We start from the raw sequence: 20,833 nt of genomic DNA, 5'->3' as shown, positions 1-20,833 counted from the left end.
ACGAGGGAAATTCAAATGGTGGGGTTGAGATGGGAAGTGTCCGAGCGGATCGAGGTCACGATAGCTCAAGTGGTAGAACAGCGGTGTATATAGCCGAAGATCGTGGGTTCGAATCCAGCTCGTGACCCTGACTTTTTTCTCAACTAAAAACCGTAATTAACTGAAATGTACTTAATATATTATATACAATCAGCGGATTGATTTTAATTTTTGATTGTGACATTAAGAGCGTTATAAATAAAGCTTCCCACTGGCAGCCGCCTTGGATTAATAATATGATATTAATCATTCAAGAGGTCTCTTATCCATCGAGTAATCGTATTTGTAAGTCAGTGTGATCTCGTAATTTATTATGAAAAAAAAAAAAATAGTTGGTGTGTGAAGTGTGTGTCTGTTTTCGTATAAAGGGCAGAAACAATAACAAACTATCAGGAGGTTCAGGAGACGCTACACAACAGTTTTATAATGATAAAAAGATTATTTTTAAGTTATTAATTTATATATAGTTTATTTATTAGTTATATTTTCTAATATTGATTTGCCCATAGATTGCATACAATCGAATCCATGAGGGTGGTAGAATAATAACTACCACCTTCATGGATTTGATTGTATGCAATATGTGGACATATCGATATTAGAGAATAGAATAGACATTCGGAAATGAGCTGAAGGTTATATTGAACGCACTAGTGTCAAAAGTAGCAAGTCCAGTTTTCACGAATCAGAGCGTTTGTCCGATTGAATAGGAGTTCATCCAACTCCTTCTTGGCATTAACTTCGTTACCTTGGAGGGTCTCGTGCTGTCCAGCGGGGCCGATGACGGGCAGACACGACTTTCTCTTTTCAAACTGGATAGAACCGCAAACAAACTAGATTTCCTCTGACTCCACTCCCGCTCTATAATATTTAGGATGTTTCTTACATTTCTAGTACATATGGACGTACAAGGGAAATCAGTTTTGGTCAAAAATTGGCGTGGGAACAGAAGTTTCAGCTTTCTCTTATTTCTTTTCTACGCTTAATGAAAGACATATAAAGCATCCGTGCAATCAAACGAATAAAATTCTTTTAAATCAGACATTAATTTTGGAGTACTTTCTTCAATGACGTTTTCACTAGACTTTGAACACTTTTTAATTTTGTAGTTTAGTGAAGTAGATTAATTGTGTGCTTGATTGAGATTAATGGCAGGCAGTGGGAGAAAATAAGAGGTTATCCGATACCACTATACACCTACAAGGGGGACGACCAGGTTGGTGGGTCGCGGATTTGGACAATACCTTTTTTGATGATTCTACACTCTAAAATAGGAAAAGTGGAGTCTGTTGACAAGTGAGAATAAGGAATTTCATAAATACCCCACTTTTCAAATAACAACGTGTTAATTATAAACAGACTTAAGAGAATCCTTATTAAATCGTCTTAATCGGGTCAATGAAGCTTTTTTCAAAATCTAATTTTAGTCTTTAATTAAAGGAGCATAAATCGTTATTTAAAGATTTAAAAATATTTTTTTTGTTGCATTAATTTCATTGTTGGTTAATATAAAAACAAAAATGTTCTATATAAACAGAATGTTCTCATTTGGTATGATTTAAAAAGTTAATTGAACAAAATACTTTTTTGCAAATTTGAACAAACATTCTGTAAGCCAAGTGGGTCAAAAAACGGTCTAAACTTTAATTTGACCTAATTGTATTGATTTTAGAGTTATAAAACTCTCGGATAACGACTTTTGCGGAAATCTATGTAAATTAATTTTTGACTGATAATTTCGACGCATAACTGGCATAACTACATCATTTTTCCCAAAACCTAGTGGACGATTTTCATGGTTGATAATACGTTTAAAAAAATTGTCAAGTGGATTTTATAACTCTATTAAACATGAAAATCAGACTATTATTTCCATTTAAAAAACGAGGTTAGCACATAATTTGACTATAGTCATACTGACAAGACTACGCATAAGTCATACAAGAATTACGCACGGGCACCTTCTAGCAGAAAAGCGACCGCATAGGTGCCCATTATGCAAGGATAGAGTAACAGTCGAGCACCTTTTCAATTGTAGAAGGCTCGACGTTTATAGGAAATATTTTGGAATATCATCGGACCTGTGTGTAGTCTTGGGGCGTGGCAGCGGGCACAAATCGCTGCACCGGTACCTCAGGGCTGTAGGGATTTTCAAATGTATATAGTTTATATGTGTTTGTGCTGTACTTGTGTTGTGTGTGAAGTGTTTGTGTCGTGTTTCTGTGGTGTTTATGTTAATATATTAGGGTGAATGTAATTTATTATCGTGAAAGGAAGGGGTTATTTACCCCGCACCGAGGAATATCAAGTACTCTGGGGTGAGTGTGTGATATCTGGGAAGCAAAAGTAAGTTATTAGCGCGAATGGAGTGGGTTCGGCCCCGCCCCGAGGAATATCGAGTACTCTGGGGTGAGAGTGTGATGTCTGGGAGGCAAAAGTAAGTTATTAGCGCGAATGGAGTGGGTTCGGCCCCGCCCCGAGGAATATCGAGTACTCTGGGGGAGTGAATGTGACCAGACGTCTATGTTTGTGGCGATATATATGTTATGTATTTTAAAATAACGACGTAATATACAAGTAAAAGCAGAGAGTCAGAAACCAGATCGAGATGCTCAAATGGCTGCAGTTCAATACAAAATACGCGAGAAAGACCGGAAAGAGGAGTGTTTTCTGCGTAAATACAAACACTTTTGAGTGAGTAGAAATGCTTTGATTGAATATAAAAAAAAAAATTTATTTGCATTGTATAAATTCACTTTTTTCCACATCCTACATGTTTTTGTTAAATTTAAACAATGCTTGTGAATCCTAGGCCCTGAAGATGATCTCAATGAAGATCGAAATTTTGGCCGATAAAGAAAATGTTTTTCTAAAATCTACATCACACCAGACCGAATCTCACGATTTCTGAATAATCATGTATAATTTGTTTTCTTTAGAATTATTACATTGTAAGGTGTCATTAAAATACATAAAGTCTAAAATTTTATCCAGATAATTAATACAATTATTTTAAATAAATTAAAATTTAAAATCATAATAAATGCAATTTGCAACACCTTTCGAAACTTGTAAAAATGTACTAAATACAAATTACAGGTTCTTAAAATCGATACGGTTGGCAAATGCTTTAAATTGAGCACATAGTCTCATCCTGTAGAATGGTAATGCGTCCAGGTGGCCGAAGTTGTCCCAGGACAACCACATGTTGAATTCGGGGAGTTCTATTTGATTCCAAGTTGGGGCAGTGGAATAGTAAGCGGCCTACAGTTTAGTCTTGTCTAACATCACACGCTGCACTTGATGAAATTACAAATCTTAGCAGATATGCTTGATACTTTGCATACGCTTCCGTGTAAATTCCAGCTGCTAGCTGCCTCCAGAGCTATCGAATCAGCTCTTTAGTTTCCCTTCGATTCCTACGTCAGCCTGAACCACTTAAAGCTAAACGATGCTTGTCATTTTAACACTAATTCCCGGACGGTGTGAAGTACTCATTGGTGAATTCTGTGGTGATCGTATTCTACAATTGGTTTGTACACTTTTAACTCAAAGATAACTTTATTGTTATTATTTTTTTAATAATTACTATTTTGTTAATAAATAAATATATACAATTCATGACAATAGTCTTATTAAATAGAAAATCAATTAGTTTATATATTTAACTAGTTATGACCATATTAGTTGCCCTCTACCACAATCTATATAAATAACGTGTTTAGCAAAATGTTACAAAAAATTATTAAAAGTAATAATCGAATAAATTTATATAACTAAACCAAGTGTGTGTAAGTACACCTTTAGCAGACGGCGCGGCTGGACGTAAAGTACGTCTAATCCTAGCATAAACATCGAATAGCAACAAAAAAGTCGAATCTTCTTTTCGATTTTACACACCTTTCTGCGTAGTTCAATTAATGTTGTTCATAAAGTTAATGGTGGTGAAACATTATGAACAGTTAAATTTTTTTATATATACACTTGTTCACAATGCCAAAGTAAAATTCTTAAAAAAAAGAAGAAAAAATGGAGTGTTATTTTAACAGGCTAGATCCGGATACACGAAGTACACCTTTAGCAGACGGCGCGGCGGGACGTAAAGTACGTCTAATCCTAGTATTTCCCCATGCCCTGGGCCTTCGCGGACAGTCTTAGTCTTTAAGAGTAGCTGACAGATTTATTTTATATTACTTGTCAATGGTCAATATCTCATTGCCACTTTCTTTATCGTATTATTGAGAAACGAAAATCTAAAGAATAAATAATTGAAGGAATTGACAAATTAAATTTCAAGATTAAATTTAGGTTTGTACGGTATGTAATTTACAGAAATGTAATGTAATGGGTGTTAAGGATATCGAGTTCCTTTGTTTTTGTTGTTAATTTTTCTCTACCTATGTTAAATTGATTAAAAGTCCTGCTTTGAGTACAATTCGTCAAATTTTGTATTAAAACAAAAATCTTCTATATGTCTTCCTTTAATCCATATTTATAATTTATCTTTTAAACTTAAAGATTTTCCCACTGAATTAAAAAAAAAAAATCTATTTCTAGATCTTTTTATCTAGATTTAGATCTTTATTTCTAGATCTATTTCTAAATAATCTATTTTCTTTCTAATTCTATTTCATAATTCGGGCCCATAAGTGATGCTTATCTATCTCCTTCAGATTATCACTAAGGTATTGGTTGTGATAAAAAGTCAGTGTCACGAGCGGGATTGGAACCCACGACCTTCGGCTCAACACTAGAGCAGCGGCGTGTTGAGCCGAAGGTCGTGGGTTCGAATCCGTTCGTGACACTGACTTTTTTATCTCAACCAATACTTTTCATAAAGATTAATTAATTGAAAAAAGTTAATTGGTGAATCGGACCACGAACTCTAATGGATTATCACTAAGTAAATTTTTTGAAAAAATTATGGATTCTCTTTCTGATAACAAAATAATTGCCCCAAACCAATATGAATTTCAATCATGCAAATCTGCAGAAGATGCACTTTTTGGGGCTTCTGATTTTACAATTAATTAACGTTTTTAGTTGAGATAAAAACGTCAATGGCACGAGCGGGATTCGAACTCACGATCTTCAGCTATGTACGCCGCTGCTCAACCACTTGAGCTATCGTGACCTCGATCCACTCGGACACTAACTTCCCACCTCAACCCCGTTGCACCTCAACTTGCAAGTGTTATTCATCGTCCTCTTCAAATCCGGGGTTGTATCGCTGGCTTTTTCGAGGTATTTCAAAATGTCTTTATCTGATAGGTAAATTGTCCACACCTCATCCAGTCTTTCTCTACTGTTCTTTCTCAGCGGATTTACGGTTACTGGAATTAAACATTACGAATTAGACTAGTGGGTCTACAGACCAGGCAAATTCTCGTGGAGTGAAGAAGCCCAGAGGCGAGGTGGGAAATAACAGCTGTCTTCGATGTAAGTGGTTAACACGTAGTAGGTGAATTCATTGGTAATTAAGGGCGCATCCATCATCAAACTGGTAAAGGCGTTGTAAACTAGGGCCAGTGGGAGAAAGCATAACGCAAAAACATTATTGAACCATATGCCTACTGTGTCCCATTTACGGAAGTGGGTGCGCAGTTGTTTGTTTTCTTTTATCTTGCGATACCAGGCTTGTCATAAATGGGATGTGCAGGCATAAATCTTGGCATCTGGGAATTATTCCATTATTGCAATATGATCCGCTTTCTCGAATTCCACGTGAAATTTTTAACACCTGAAATTTTGACGAGTCCCAATTTCAAAGTCTTCACGTTCAACCAGAATGTAACGTACAACTCTTTGGTTTTTCCAGGAAGAAAGGCGGAAAACACAGGAATGTGGAATCCATTCACATGAACGTGTACAGCATACATTTGGTAGAAATTTTGGGAGCATAAGAGAAGGTGTCTACCATTATATGCCATACATGCTGACCATCGATGTGTTTTTTTTCGATGTTCATCCCTACTAAACACACAGCCTTTCGAGCTTATCGCGTTGAAGATAACATTGCTCATATTTGCCATAACCCATCGCGCTTTCGGCGACCTTTCACATTCGATTTTCCCAATCTCATGACGCCCGAAATAAATGAGAAGAAGAAAGAAAAAGTGCGGTGAATTTCACCAACTGTGTGTAGGACTTCGAAATGTCACGAGAGCAGCTCGAAATTACAGATCCATTTATTTTTTCTCCTTATGATGGCTTTATTTTTGGGTCAATAGTTACGAATAGATTTTGTGTTTTTGCATTTAGTGAATTGCTAATTATTCATGCCGAGAGACATGTTTGTAGAAACCCTTCAACTGATGATGAGCTAAAGGGCTCGAAATCCGGATTGTTGCGAAACAACTTACTGTGAGTAGAAACCATCTTTTTAAAAAGGATTGAACGCCACGCCCACTCCATCATTCATAATTTCTATTGCTAATTATTTGTTATATTTTTGTTAATGGCCCTTTCTAACTTTCTAAGAATAATGAAGCGTCATAATTTAATACTATTACATAGGTTTGGTTTTATCAAAAGATGTCACGACACTTCGAGTTCTAAACAAACTCGATTTAGTTTCCAAATTCCCATAATCACCTCGGCCAAGGATAATACAAAACCTCCGTCACCTACTTTATTTATTAAAAATGGATTTGAACCTCCCGTCACGATTTATAAAAGTTAACGATTTAACGTCAGCAGGAAGCCAGGCAAAGATCAGTGTTATAGTGTCCGATCATTTAAGTTTGATTGCTCATCCTACCTGTTTTTAAATGTGAAACGCGTTTAGCATTTCACCACTTCAATTGTGGGTGTATGGCCTATACATTTGATACGTAGAATTCAAGAAACAGGAAAAGTGAACAGAGAGGAAAAAATAAAATAAAAAACCTATCAAACATTCAAAGCCATTTTTTTATAATAAAAAGGTCATAAAAGAACCCCTACATGTACAAGAAGAAAAAAAGAGTAATGAATGAAAGAATTAACTAAGTACAAAACAACGGCAGTTGGCCGAAACAGTCAGTATCCTTTGACGGTCATACGGATTTTCTTTTAAGCCTAATAAATGTGTAATCGATCTTTTCCGTACCTGCTTTTTTTTTTTTTAAATCGATTATATATTCATATCCTAAAAAAGCCGCTATCCACGGTTCAACATGTTTTGTAAGTAATTTGAAATTATTCATTTGTTTCTCTTAGTATAGTTTAGTGATTTGGTGGATTGGATAATTGGTTTGCCGATCGGACGTAGGTCCTTTTGAGGTTCCGCCACCCCTGAAGACGGTTCACCCCCACTGCTCCGTGGCCCCCGCCACAAACCCGCTATCGCAGTGGGGAGGCGCAACAGGGGTGCGTCCAACCCTTACAACAGCCACTTCGCTTTCGAACTCCGATAAGGCGCTTTTCTTCTTCCCGCTCTTTTCAACTATTCACGTAAGTATTGCAAAAATATTATTTAGATAGCAATTAATTTTCTAAGAGTTGTTCCCCTCAAGTAGTCACCAAAGTCAGGACTTTTAGCAATTTTTAATCAATTTTATCACGTTATTTAGTCCATATAATTCTTTTAAATCCACTTAATTATAGTTACAAATAAAGGGAATATTTTGCTAGTGGAGTCCATATAAATACGTTTCAATTCCAGTTTTTAGGTGGGTTGTGTTGAAAGAAATTATCACAAGAACCGAACAGAACCAACACATGATATTTATCGCTCATTTCGGATTAAGTACTGTATATAAGTTTATTTAAAATACCTTCTAACATTTATAAAAATAACTCAGTCTGTAGATAAATGTATAACGTACTAATAATGTCTTTAAATGAAGAATTTACGTTCAATGTAGTGTAATGGAATTATAAAAAGGATTACAAGATATTTGTTTATAATACAAATCAATCTGCTATTATAAATGAACCATCTTTATGCTGGCCGCCTTACTGAATGGGGTATAGGATATTGTGTGTATCCTGAAAATTAAAAAATGAAACAGTACTGTGAAAAAATAATAACAAAAATATAGAACTGATGTGAGTCAAATCAGATCGACTCCATAACAACTTTCCAATTGAGAAAAAGTAGAGTTTTTTTTAAATTAAGCTTTTATCTTTTGATATTAGCCGACGATTGAGTATTAAAATAAAATCCGTATTTCCTATGACGTCTAATTTTGTTGATTATGAATATATAATTAACTAATATTTGTGTATTATATTGTGATAATTATACCAAATAAAAAATTGCCTTTTTTAACGCAATGCTCTCGACTTATATTTACTACTTACATATAAATAATGTAAGTCAATGTACATGTATACTATATGATGTGATGTAAATGTATTCGCTAACAAACTTCTCTTGTGGGAATAATTTTTTTATTTGTTTAATAATGTTGATGTTTTTCAATCATTACAAAATGATTAAATTGTATTCTTCTTGTCATATCTTCGTATGATGTTTTATTGTTTTCTTCGGACGAAATTGCATTAAATCAGTCTCACGTTGAGTCATTATCAATTTGCTATTTGCGCAAGAATTAAAAAAAATTTGTTAAAGTATTTCCTTACAACATCCCGATATTGAAAAATAAAAATAATATATTTAAAAAAATTAAATTAAAAATAAAATAAAACTTAAAAATAATATATTTTAAAAAATTATATCTAAACAATAAATGTATGAATAAGTTAACAAATAAAAACACAAAATCGTAGTCAAGCTTTCGGCGTATTTGATGCCTTCAACAGGACTACAATGTACAACGTAAATTCAAACAAATAGCACCAAAAGAATTTTTTAGCGGAGTTGAAACAATAAACTAATGTACTATTATAGCAACTGCCAATCAGGTGAACCACGACAGTAGTTCTGTATGTGGTTTTTGACTTTATGATTTTAATTCTTGTAAAAAACACAATTGTAAATAGGATGACATAGAAAAGAAATAGCTGTTCCAGCTGATATGAATAAGAAAACGTTTAAATATAGATTTCTTAAGTAAATGATGATACACATTTTGATAAGGAATTTTTTTAAATCGATTTTGTATCGTTCCTTGTGCGTAATTCGTTCACATGAAACTTATGAAATAAATGATAACAGGGTTTAATTAAAAGGCCTTTGCTAATAATGAAATTTAAATAAACTGAAGAATATGACTATTATTGAACCGCCGTTGGTCACAATTTTTTAACAGAAAAATGCAAGCGTTTTCTGTTCATAACTAATTTTCACTCTACACTTACGAATCAATGGCGTTAAACAATGAAGTTATTGCGTTCATAAAAAGCTTCCTACCCAGGCAGACACTATAAGCAAACAGGTGGCGCCTACTATCTTTGAACTGTTTATACAATTTTTAAGTATTGTTTTATAGTTTATAGTCTGCCTATCTTCGCTGATTTTTGCTAATTGAAACGCGTTTCGGCATATCGCCATCTTTCAGATTTTTGAAATCGCCCAAATACTGAAGATGGCGAAATGCAGAAATCACAAATTCAGCGGGGATAAGTAGGCCAGTTTTTCAGCAGACCGCAGGAGGAAATCTCATAATTTTTAGCTAGTTTTATCTTTTTTGAGCAATAGTTATCTCAATATAAAAATATCATTATTTTGACTAGTTAGATTTCTTTCTTTCTATTTTTATCATTTCTAATTTACAATTTATTTATTTTTTTATTTTTGGAGAGAATCAAATTTTTAAACTGGTTTGAAGAAAATATATAATTTATTGGACATATGTGATCTTACGTGAGACAAATTTACCCGAGTTGTACCCGTTGGACTTCAGGTTAAAAACAGATTAGAACAATTTGAATCAAACCTCTACCTAGTAAGATGTTGACGCTCCTTACTTCATGCTATTAATACAAGATAAAAATGAATTTATTTACTGTGCATAATACATTGTTTTGAGAAAAAATTAAATCCTAATTTAGAACGAAATAATGTTAAATGAACAGCCTGCTCTCAGTAAGTTTAACTTGTGCTTGAGAGCTGTTGTGAGTTCTCAAATAATTATATCATTAAAAAAATAAATAACAAAAACAGATTTATACCCTTTAGTGGTAGCAGTATACATTCAATTTATTTGACTATTGTCATGTATGAATTTTTTTAAATAATTATTACATTAATATATTACTTTTGAACATTTCTCTTCTCCAATTGTATAGTTTAAAAAAATTAAATGTATCATAAGAGGAAAAGAAATATCAATTTTGTTTTGATATGTGTATTTTAATGGGAAATTATATGCATTGTTATAATGCATGGAAGTGTTCACTTTAGGAACAATAAATTTATTAACGCATTTGTTCTTGAAATGTAATTGAAGTGCTTAATAGGCATTTGGCATGTCATATGCGAGTAAAATGTCTATGCTTGTCACATCATGGTATTACTGACCCTCTGAATACAATCTCAAAAAAATATTCCCTTTGATCTGTCCATTAACAAGTTAGATCTCAAATAAGAAAATTTTCAGTTGTTTAAAGTAAAATTTTCTTTTCTTTTGTTTATTATTATTAGTAAAAGTTACATTCTTTCATTTTGTATTTTGTAAAATCAATAAAATAAATACTTATACAAATAAAACATAAAATTCTTTTTTTTATAAATTCAACAGTTGAATTTCTTTAAACTTTAACCTAGTCAAAAATATCAATTTTATAATTCTTAAAATTATAGTCAGACCGACCAAGGGATGTCCTCTTGAAACCTGGATATCTTTTAAAAATCTAGGCTGGGCGTATCCCTTCTTTTGGAGCAATTAAAATTTAATTGTGAGAAACATACAACTTGTACATGACTACTTGTAACATCCAGTACAGACTGCAAAAAGTGAAATAGGCATTCGGTTTCGTAGATACTGTTAATATACTGTTACCTTTAAAGCGAGATCTACTCTAGCATATCAGCTCTAACGTTAATCATTCTTATTCCTTCAATTTTAGTATTATTATTATGTAAATATTTGTTGATTCATAAGTGGTACTCTAATTTTTATAAAGCGGAAATATTTTACTATTTTAACTCATTTTGCCCATGCGTTTTCCCTGTTTACAAAAAGAAGATTATAGATTGCTATATAGAGGATTCCCATCATCCTATGAGATGTGCATGGTCTCTCTGAACCATCCCGTCTTCATCTTTAAACATTGTCTCGCAACAATATTTATTTACCTGTTACATTCATTGTAAGCGGTTTGACAATGTAGTTGCAATACATTTTAAGGCTGTGCATGTGAATGGGCGCGGTGTTCTATCGCTTATTTGAAAAAAAAAAGTCAAAATAAAAAACATTCTTATAGATCCACAACAGAAAAAAAAGAAATAAAAGAAAATAATCAAAAAATTTGAGTAGTATAAAAAATGCAATAATCCTATGATTTTCCAGTCTTGTTGCAGCAGGAATGTTAATCCACCAGTTAGTATGTATACATTATTTATCCACCAGGTTTTGGTTTTTGAATTCGATCCAATTACTCTTCTTTTATGACTCTTTGAAATGTTGGCAAGTGTATGCTGTATTGCTGAGAAATCTTTCTAGAACTATCAATCTCTGAACTACCCTTCTGTATAGTATACTCTGGGACCCAGACGGGAGATGATGTGTTTTTGCTCCTATTTTCCCTGTACACTCTCGCAGCAATGAACTGTTCTTAATCTTACTGCAGTTAAGGCGAGTGCTTTGAGCGCAGCTTGGCTATCAGGGTAGATATTATCTTCTTACTTTCTAGACCATCCCTCTAATCTCCTTAACCAAAGCCAAATTGTAAACCCAGGGAATTTATGGGATACAAAAATGGGCTTTTTCTTTCAGAAATGCCATATTCCAGTGCCCTGTGGGAATTTTCAGTCATCCTGTACTACATAGTCAAAGTTAGTGGAACTTTCTCATATACTCTTTTTTTTGACGTCTAAAGTCATGCCCAATATTGTATCTTTTTGAAGTTCCTCGCCAACTACTAGTTATTTGCCATCATGGAGTCAGCTTTCAGTTGTGCACAATCTTGTCCCTTGATCAGCCATGAAATAGCTGAATTCATTTGTCGGACCTCGGGCTATTCCCATCCTTAAGCATTTCGAACTATTTTTCAATATCCCGTAATAATTACTGTCGGTATCACTGCAGTAATTTAAATTATTGTTCGTTAAATCGTTGTAAAGTCTCGCTTTTTCATAATTCAGTATATTTTATTGAAATGTAAAATAAATACATGTACATTAAACTGACAAGTTATATGAATTTAGTCTTTAAATATTTCAATTAATTATTCTTTTTATGTAAGGTCTTGGTTGAGATGAACCCATGACCCTTGGCTCAATTCGCCGCTGCACTTAGATCCGGACACCAATGGCACCAATCTCAACCATGACCTTACATAAAGAGGTTAATTATGGGGCGTCGGTGGCCGCAAGGTTTAGTCTTTGACACGGAGCTCATCACTGTAAGGTAAAGGTCCCGGGTTCGAATGCTGCGGCCCTACATTCCAACCGACATTTTCAAAAAAAAAAAAAAAGAGAGAGAGGTTAATTAATTGAAATAAGTAATTTGGTCAATTACTAATCTAGAATAATGACAAACGAATGTTTTTTATAATCTTCCGGTAAATTAGCTTTAACATTAATATGCAGTTAGATACGAGTTATTCGCGTTTTTTGAAAAGGGAAAAAATTTAAAACTAAAGTTTCAATAAATAAAAAATAACACCATAAATGTAATCTTATAGTATTACGTTGTAATTTGTTTCCAATACTGACTTTTGCATATCAACACTTGTAGTTTACTCCAAATCTATTGAGCAATGAATTGAAAGCAATGAAAATAAGATGTGGCGTTTCGATGTTATGTACGAACAATACAGTACAATTTATAATCCGTATCTTTTTGATTCATAATGTTAAATGAAATTCATGAGCCCGAGTTCTATAATTTAAGAAACAAACCTTTTTAATCGGACAAAACTTGATAATCGAGATCAATGCAAGTGATTCTGATGATTTCATGCTGAACAAAACATCGCAATATTTTACATGAAATAATTATTAGTATTTTGTTATTGCGGGCTTTTGTTATTATTATTATATCTGATTTACCAGGTGAAGAAAATAGATGGAATGAAATACATTCCGAGAATCGTATTACTTACTTTCTAAGATTATAATTTACATGAGGAAAACTGCATTTTATCTGATATTTTGTTAAATTTGGCAATTTCAACCAAATCTATGGGAGTTTTTCTCTTTTCAGTAAAATAAGGATCTACGAATTTGACTTAAAGCGACTGATTTTTTTACTTTGCTGGATATTAATTAAGGTCTGGCAAATATTTTCCAACGATGCGCCTGTTAAAGTACGAAACGTCAACTAATCTCAACCTCTCTGAGATGGGAAGTTGATGTCCGAGTGGATCGAAGTCACGATAGCTCAAGTGGTAGAGCAGCGGCGTATGTAGCCGAAGGTCGCGGGTACGAATCCCGCTCGTGACACTGACTTTTTATCTCAACCAATACCTTACATAAAGATTAATTAATTGAAATAATTGATTAACTCTCATATTCTTTGCCCTAGACGCGGTTTAAAAAAAAAATGCTTACTGTGTTATTATCAATTATTGTATAGTGATTTTACCAATAATTTTTAACTATTTTCAGTGAGTATTTTAACATTACACATAAAGTCCGTTGAGGTTTAGGGTTTAGAAGGGATTTGAAAAAATCGTAAGTGGGACATGGCACAAGAAAGGTTGGGAAACACTGCTTTGGATGAAGATTTTTAGAGGTGGTAAATTATTGACATCTCTCTATGGTCCATTATTTGGGTACTAGTTGTGAGCTTATCTATTCCTGGCTGTAGAGTTATTTCCTATCTCATATTCGTCCAGTACCTTATCATCGCCTCTATGCACTAGTACAAAATCAGAGGGTCATTTTGGGGTTTAAACTCCAAACCTTTAACATAACTTTTGATCCAGCTCAGGTCGAGGTCAGGTGTTATTTCTAGACACATATAGATATATTCGTTTGGTATGTGGTGTGACTTGTGTTTAAATGTCAGCGATATGACGTCTCTGCTCGTAAATATGAGTCATCGCAATAATCGTTCAATTAAGCCCAAGCAACTATTTCTGGCATGTTAAAACAAAATGTCGATCGATTCTTTATTACAATTGCTGATCCAGAATCCGTTCTTACTTCTACTCTTTACGTATGACTGCAGACCACTCGACTGTGTTACTGTCAACGATTAATAAGTTAGCTGAGTATTGCCAACTGTGGAACCTTACACATGCCAGGTCTAAACATTGGAAGCGTAATGGCGTCGCTTTTAATATTGTAAATAAATATAAATATCTGGGGGAATTTTAACACCCAAACTTCCATTCAATTCCCATTTTGAGTACAAGTTGAACTTAGCAAAGTTTGGCATTATGTCTACTTTTAAAAATATTTGAATAAAAAATAATATTTCTTTCTCGGTTAAATTAGTAATGTTTTACCCAGTTTCAACATCTATAAATTGCTATGCAGCCCAGGTTTGGGTTTTTTTACGTTTTGATGCACTAGATAAGGTGTTATTATTTTTCATTAAAAGAATATTGCACCTCATATATAATACTCCAAATTATGTTATATATTTAGAAACAGGCTTAGCTCCGATCTTTGTTTATGCTCTCCGCTTGTACTGTAAGTACATTGAAAAAAATTATCATTACCGGATTTTAGATTGCAAACATTTTAGCCGAAGAGGTAATTCGAAAGAATAAACTGTGGTAGAAAGAGCTCATGAGTACTTGTGATCGTTTGCCGCTTGGCGCTTTTGATTATTAAATAAAGAAAAATCAAATTGTTATTGGAAAAATTTGTGAGCAAGAATTTAAAAATAGACAGAGGCAAAAAGCGCAACATTCTCTTTTCCATAATTTGTACTGGGATCTGAATTCAGAACTAGGGAACAATCATATTTCTGATAACAATCGTTTTAATTTTATGAGTGCCATTTTTAAACTTTTTAAGAGTGTTTGAATTATGTCAACCGTTCTGAAGAAAGACATTTATGCTTTATATGTAATAGAAAAGAAATAGAAGAATTGTACAATCCTTTTTAAAAAAAGATAGTTCCTACTCATACTAAGTTATTTTCCAACGATCCGGATTTCGAGCCCTTAGCTCATCATCAGGTTGAAGGATTTCGAAGTAGTAGTAGTTGTCACTTTTGCAATTCATGTCGAGAGACGTGGTTGTAGAAATCCTTCAACCTTTTGGATTGAGGAAGGATTTCTACAACCACGTCTCTCGACATGAATTGCAAAAGTGACTACTACTACTACTACTACTACTTCGAAATCCTTCAACCTGACGATGAGCTAAGGGCTCGTAATTCGGATCGTTGGAAAACAACTTACTGTGTGTAGGAACTATCTTTTTAAAAAAAGGATTTAACACCGCACTCACTCCATCATTCATCATTTCTATTGACTTGTACTATTATGTGCGGTGTGCCCTATCTTACGAGAGTTCGGGGACAGATGGTTTGGCAAAAATACTTTGGAAAAAAAGGAATTGGTTGAACTCTTAAACGGTTCTGCTTGGAAGTACAGCTATCACGTTCAAGCTGGCAAATAGAGATTTTTAGTGGAAAGTTTAGTTATGGATCTCATCACTTCTTATAAATATGTATGAATGTATGTAACTTAATGGCTACAAGCTAACTTATGCAGATCCACTCTGTCATGTATTAGTGTCTCTGAATCGAATTGTTAAACTTTGAACTATATTTCAATAAACACTTTATTATTATTAAGAAAGAACAATGGTTGACAAAAGGGGAAAGTACTGAAATACTATTATCCATTGTACATAGTTTACTCGTTTTCCTACTTGTTTGTGCTGAGTGTGACGTGAAATTTTATGGCGGGGAAGGGTGTCTGGTCAGTGTGGGTAGTTGTGATGATACAGAACTGATTAATGCCGAGCACCTTCCTGTCCTGCCGACTTCCGTTTGAGATGGAATCACGTTGGTCCCTGTCCCCCTGCCTGTTTCAATACTTTTTTACCTCCATGAATCACAGAATGGAATTTTTTTTAACCAACAGCAATGGGCAGGTAGTAATTTCTCAATATTACATTGTTGTCATTTCTCAACCAATTACGGAGGATATAATCGTTTTTATAAATCACGTGCATTTATATCACAAACATTTTAGTAGAAATGATTTTATGTTGTTAAACATTGTTGTTTTACTATTATTCTCTGTTTTGTAAGGTAATTGAAGCTGGTAGATTTACTGACTCGTTAGCGTCAACGCTAAATTAAAAAAAAAAAAAACTTCCTAGAGCTTTGAGATACCACATTCACAAGCGATGAGCAGTCTAGATAAGAAGCCTAGATAGAACAGAGGCTCTGTAGAAGAGGTGGCAGCTTATAATGTTCTACAGGCTGACTGAGGCCAAAAGAAAGCAGTTGCCTGGCAGATACCAAGCTCAACAATGACGACAGTGAACTGGAGATTCCGAGGCTGACTTCGTCTAGGAAAATTGCACCATGAAACAGGGTTTCGGCAGGCAATCCAAGACACAAGGTCCCCTAGGACTTAAGGGAAATAAATTTGTCTTAGAGGAGGAACTGTCAGAAAATTGTATAATGTGCAATAAAGTATTCAGCACCACACGGGAGGATGTTCGGTAATAGCCCCCTACAATTTACCTCAAAAGACACGATAACGTTGCCAAAATTATTCATTTAGCAGTATGGGCCTCTAGTCGAGGCCTCTAGGGCACTGTGTATATCGGCGGGCTTGATTCGGGTAGCTCAAAAATCGAGTTTTCTTGATACATCCAGAACAATAAGACCTGGTACTCCAGCAATCGTAACCTACAAAATGTCTATATCAGTTGTACAAACGAGTGCTGTTCCATCTGCCTTAATTTGTCACTTCACGTCATTTTTACGTTCATAGTGGATTTTTTTCTTCCAATCATAGTACTGACACTGTGGCCAGCACTGCACTTGGAGGACATCTGTTAAGGGAAACCAACCACTGCCGGCACTTAAACCGACGGAGTTGGTTATCGGGATATAAGTTGATTTGAAATATCAGCTTGGTACGAAACTTTTTATCTATTATTGTTTATTTTGGCCTTATGAACGCGTATTAGGCAAAGTACATAGTTGATTGTTTCAATGTAATGGGGGGGGTACCGTTAAAAAAAGGCCAGGGGCGACGGTGGAATCGAGCCCATGATGGATGTATCACGCTGAGAATCAATCACGCTAACCATTCGGCTACTGCGGTCCACCAAGTTAATATGTTCAGAGTCATTGTTTGGAATGTATAACTTCACTTTTAATTATAAGATTTCGTGAGGTATACTTGGTCGTTTACCGTCATTTCGTTCTGCCGGTTTAACATCATAGAGTTGGTGAAATTCAAGTGAGGGGAGAGTGAATTTGGTTTTTTGTATTTGTTGGATTTCGTTTGTCTCCCCCCATTTTTACAATACATATTGTCCAAACAGATTTTGGTAATATTGCGTTCAATGGTGACGAAAACCGCAAGGCAGTCCAAAATGATAGGAAACCGCCAAGTTTAATTTCAAATTCAATAGTTTTCGTGGTCCGCTTGACTAATTAATATCTTTCAATTAATTAAGGTTTTTTTAGTTGAGATAAAAAGCCAGTGGCACGAGCGGGATTCGAACCCACGATCTTCGGCTAGATACGCCGCTGCTCTACCACTTGAGCTATCGTGACCTCGATCCACTCGGACACCAACTCCCCATCTGAACCCCACCTTTTGAATTTTCCCTCCTTTTTGTTTTCAAATGTCGTGTAATCTATTTGATTCTCGGCGACAAATGAAATGGCCACGGAGAGCTTTAGTGAAGGTATACTTCATTTTAACTTATTAAAACTCACTAGTTTTCCTGGTCCGCTTATAATTATATCTTTCAATTAATTAAGGTTTTTTAGTTGAAATAGCCTGCTCGTGACACTGACGTTTTTATCTCAACCAATACCTTTTATAAATATTGATTAATTGATGATATTATTTGGTCAAGCGTACCACGAAAACTAGTGAATTTATTAAGTTAAATGAAGTTTATCTTCACGATCTTCACTTCAGCTCAAGTGGTAGAGCAGCGGCGTATTTAGCCGAAGATCGTGGGTTCGAATCCCGCTCGTGACACTGACTTTTTTATCTCAACTAAAAAAACCTTAATTAATTGAAAGATTTTAATTTCAGTCTCCCAGAATTTTTAAACAACTCAAGCCACTCAAGGGAGCCAGATTTACACTACTTTCACCCTATCTCGGTCATAGTGACTTTGAAGCCGGTCTTTATAATGTCTCAATACCGTTAGAAATTTGTTTGTTTTTGAAATATGGTTGTTGCAATGTTACAACTTTCCGTTAACAAAAGATGATAGGGAAAAATACCTACTTTGAATCTGCGATTTCTACAGTTTTCTCTCGGTCTCTTGAGTACAAAAATTTCGAACTAGATGACAAGTTAGATTTACTTCCTCGTATTTCCAGTTATATACAAATAACTCTCTGTTGTTAAAATTCTTATATTCACGAGAAGGCGACAATGAGAGATGCGTTAGTGATAATTAGTTTTGGAATGTTAGAGAAGGGGGTTGAGCGGAGAGACTTGAGTGGCTCGCCTCAGATAATTGTTTATGTAGATTGGAGGAGTTAGGGGAGCCCACGACTGAGGCAAGAATGCTCCCAGATTGAGTTGTCGACTCGACTAATGATTAAACCATAGACCACCCCCTGCCCGGAGGCTAATGGTCTAAACATTTCCAGCTCGTCCCTGGTAAGCGCTCTATATTTTTACTCTTTCCACCCATTCACTCCATGGAGGAGGGATGCCCCAAGAATTTCCACCTCGTGAAATAAATATGTTTGAAATGTTTACGGGGTTTAAATTCTTGCAATTGGAGTGGAGTTTTAACTTTGTGAACATTCCTTCGGGAATATATTTTTTGAATGCCTGCAGGGGTTTTTGAGTTAGTCAAGCGAAAAATATTTCTATAATAGGAGATCTGAGGTATTTTTCCAAATCCCGTTTTATCCATAACACCTTTAAATTAATCGAATATTGATAAATTTGCACACAAAAAATCCATTCGTGAAATACTCTTTTGAAATAATATTAACTACGATAATTTAATAAATAGCAAGAAAAAAGAAACTGATATACATAGATACGGAAATTTCTATACGGTCTATGATCTGTTGGACCGGTTCACATTGCTTAAATGGATATCTTTCTAGGAAAAATATAACCTTAATGTGGAACTCAAGTACAACAAAGTTATTTTTAAATATAATATATATAATTTTAAATAAATGATAAATGATTAATAAGTGATAAATATATAAATCTTCAAATACATTATTATTGTATCCATACTACACTTGTTTTTCTTAAATCTAGACAGGTCAAATTCTTGAGTTTCTACTTTCTTCTTAGTATTTTTTAAAAAGATGTTCTAATGCAAAGAATCTCAAGACATTTTTACAAAACTAAGTTCTTTTGAAATATATTTTTTAAAATATTTTTTGTCAGTAGCTTGGCCGTTACAAGACCTATGTGGACCTACGGAGTCGAGCTGGAGGCTCGGCCAAATCATCCAATATCCAACGAATTCAATTTTTTCAATCTAAAGTTCTCCACCGTATCCTCAATACTCCCTTCTTTGTCACTGATCATAAAGATCTTAAAATCCCTTTCGTGAAAGATCTTATCCGAAAGATTCTTCACTTTCCACTCTAAACTATCCCTCCACCCTACCCACTAGCCCTAACTCTTTCCTCAACATCTCACATTTACAATCCTCCGCGCCGTTTAAAACGACGATGGCCTCGTGACCTTCTATCTAACCCACCGAATTAACTTAACCCCCCCCCATTAAATAAAAGAGGGTTCCAGCACTGGTTGGTTTCTCTCCCCACTGCCTCCTGGTATGACAGGTCTGTCAGTTTTGTTATAACTAAACTATTTGCTCAATGTATATTATGTATATTATAAATAAAATAAATAAAGATCTGTCCATTAACCTGAAACCTAACGACTAATCTGAGCTGAGCTGAACATGGCACGCCGGTCACAAGGCTGCATTGCTACAAAATACACAAATCCTATTAACGCTTCCTTAAAAGAAGCTGACAAATATTTCCAATTGACTGTTATACCTCAGATGGGAGTCAACTACTGCGTACCACCGTAACTTGAACCGAAATTCGAACTGAACCTCACTACTATGTTTGTCTATTTAAAGGACCGACATGCTCTTCCTGTCTGGGAGTAGCGGGGTAAGATTGGACCACGGCGTTGCAAGTACCCACATGGGTAAGCCATCTGACGATTGGTTTAAACGGATTGATAAAGTTATCTCAAATGCCGACAAGTGCCATAAACGCGCCACATAGCGTGGTAATCTGAGGCAATATAATGCAACTACTGGTTCTAGCGTAAGGAGGAGCTGGAATCAAACGTCGATTTCAAGAAGACGGCAACTCTGCAAAAAAATGTGACTAATATTTTTTAGCACAAATTCCATTACACGAAGAAACTACCTAACACGTTTTTACGACACTACATGCGTCAACGTTTCTTAAAAACCTAGGGTCATTGAGGACAGAAGACCAGCGCCTGGTATGAACCAGTTTGTGATGAATCGTCTGTGAATATTCAAAGAGATCCGATTTGAAAAGGAACAGGAGGCTTCTAAGGAGTCCAATGGAGTGTTTGAGAGAGGCTTTTCAAAACTAAT

The 20,833-nt window shown here is 34.8% G+C and overlaps 1 protein-coding gene and 1 non-coding gene across 2 annotated transcripts in view; both read left to right on the top strand.

Moving 5' to 3' along the window:
• The first annotated feature begins 7,433 nt into the window (after window positions 1-7,433).
• LOC106668828 (lachesin-like) overlaps window positions 7,434-20,833 on the top strand; it is a 179,274-nt gene continuing 165,874 nt past the window's right edge. Inside the window, exon 1 of the mRNA XM_014397961.2 lies at window positions 7,434-7,473. The gene's annotated coding sequence lies outside the window, so the exon portion shown is untranslated. The remainder of the gene's footprint in view (window positions 7,474-20,833) is intronic.
• On the top strand, window positions 13,462-13,534 carry Trnah-aug. Its single transcript has one exon. It is a non-coding gene; the product is annotated as a tRNA-His (tRNA).

Source organism: Cimex lectularius, unplaced genomic scaffold, assembly GCF_000648675.2.
Source record: "Cimex lectularius strain Harlan isolate CLEC.00 unplaced genomic scaffold, Clec_2.1 scaffold155, whole genome shotgun sequence".
NCBI classification, from domain to species: Eukaryota; Metazoa; Arthropoda; class Insecta; order Hemiptera; family Cimicidae; genus Cimex; species Cimex lectularius.
This window is presented reverse-complemented; position numbering and strand designations above follow the sequence as displayed.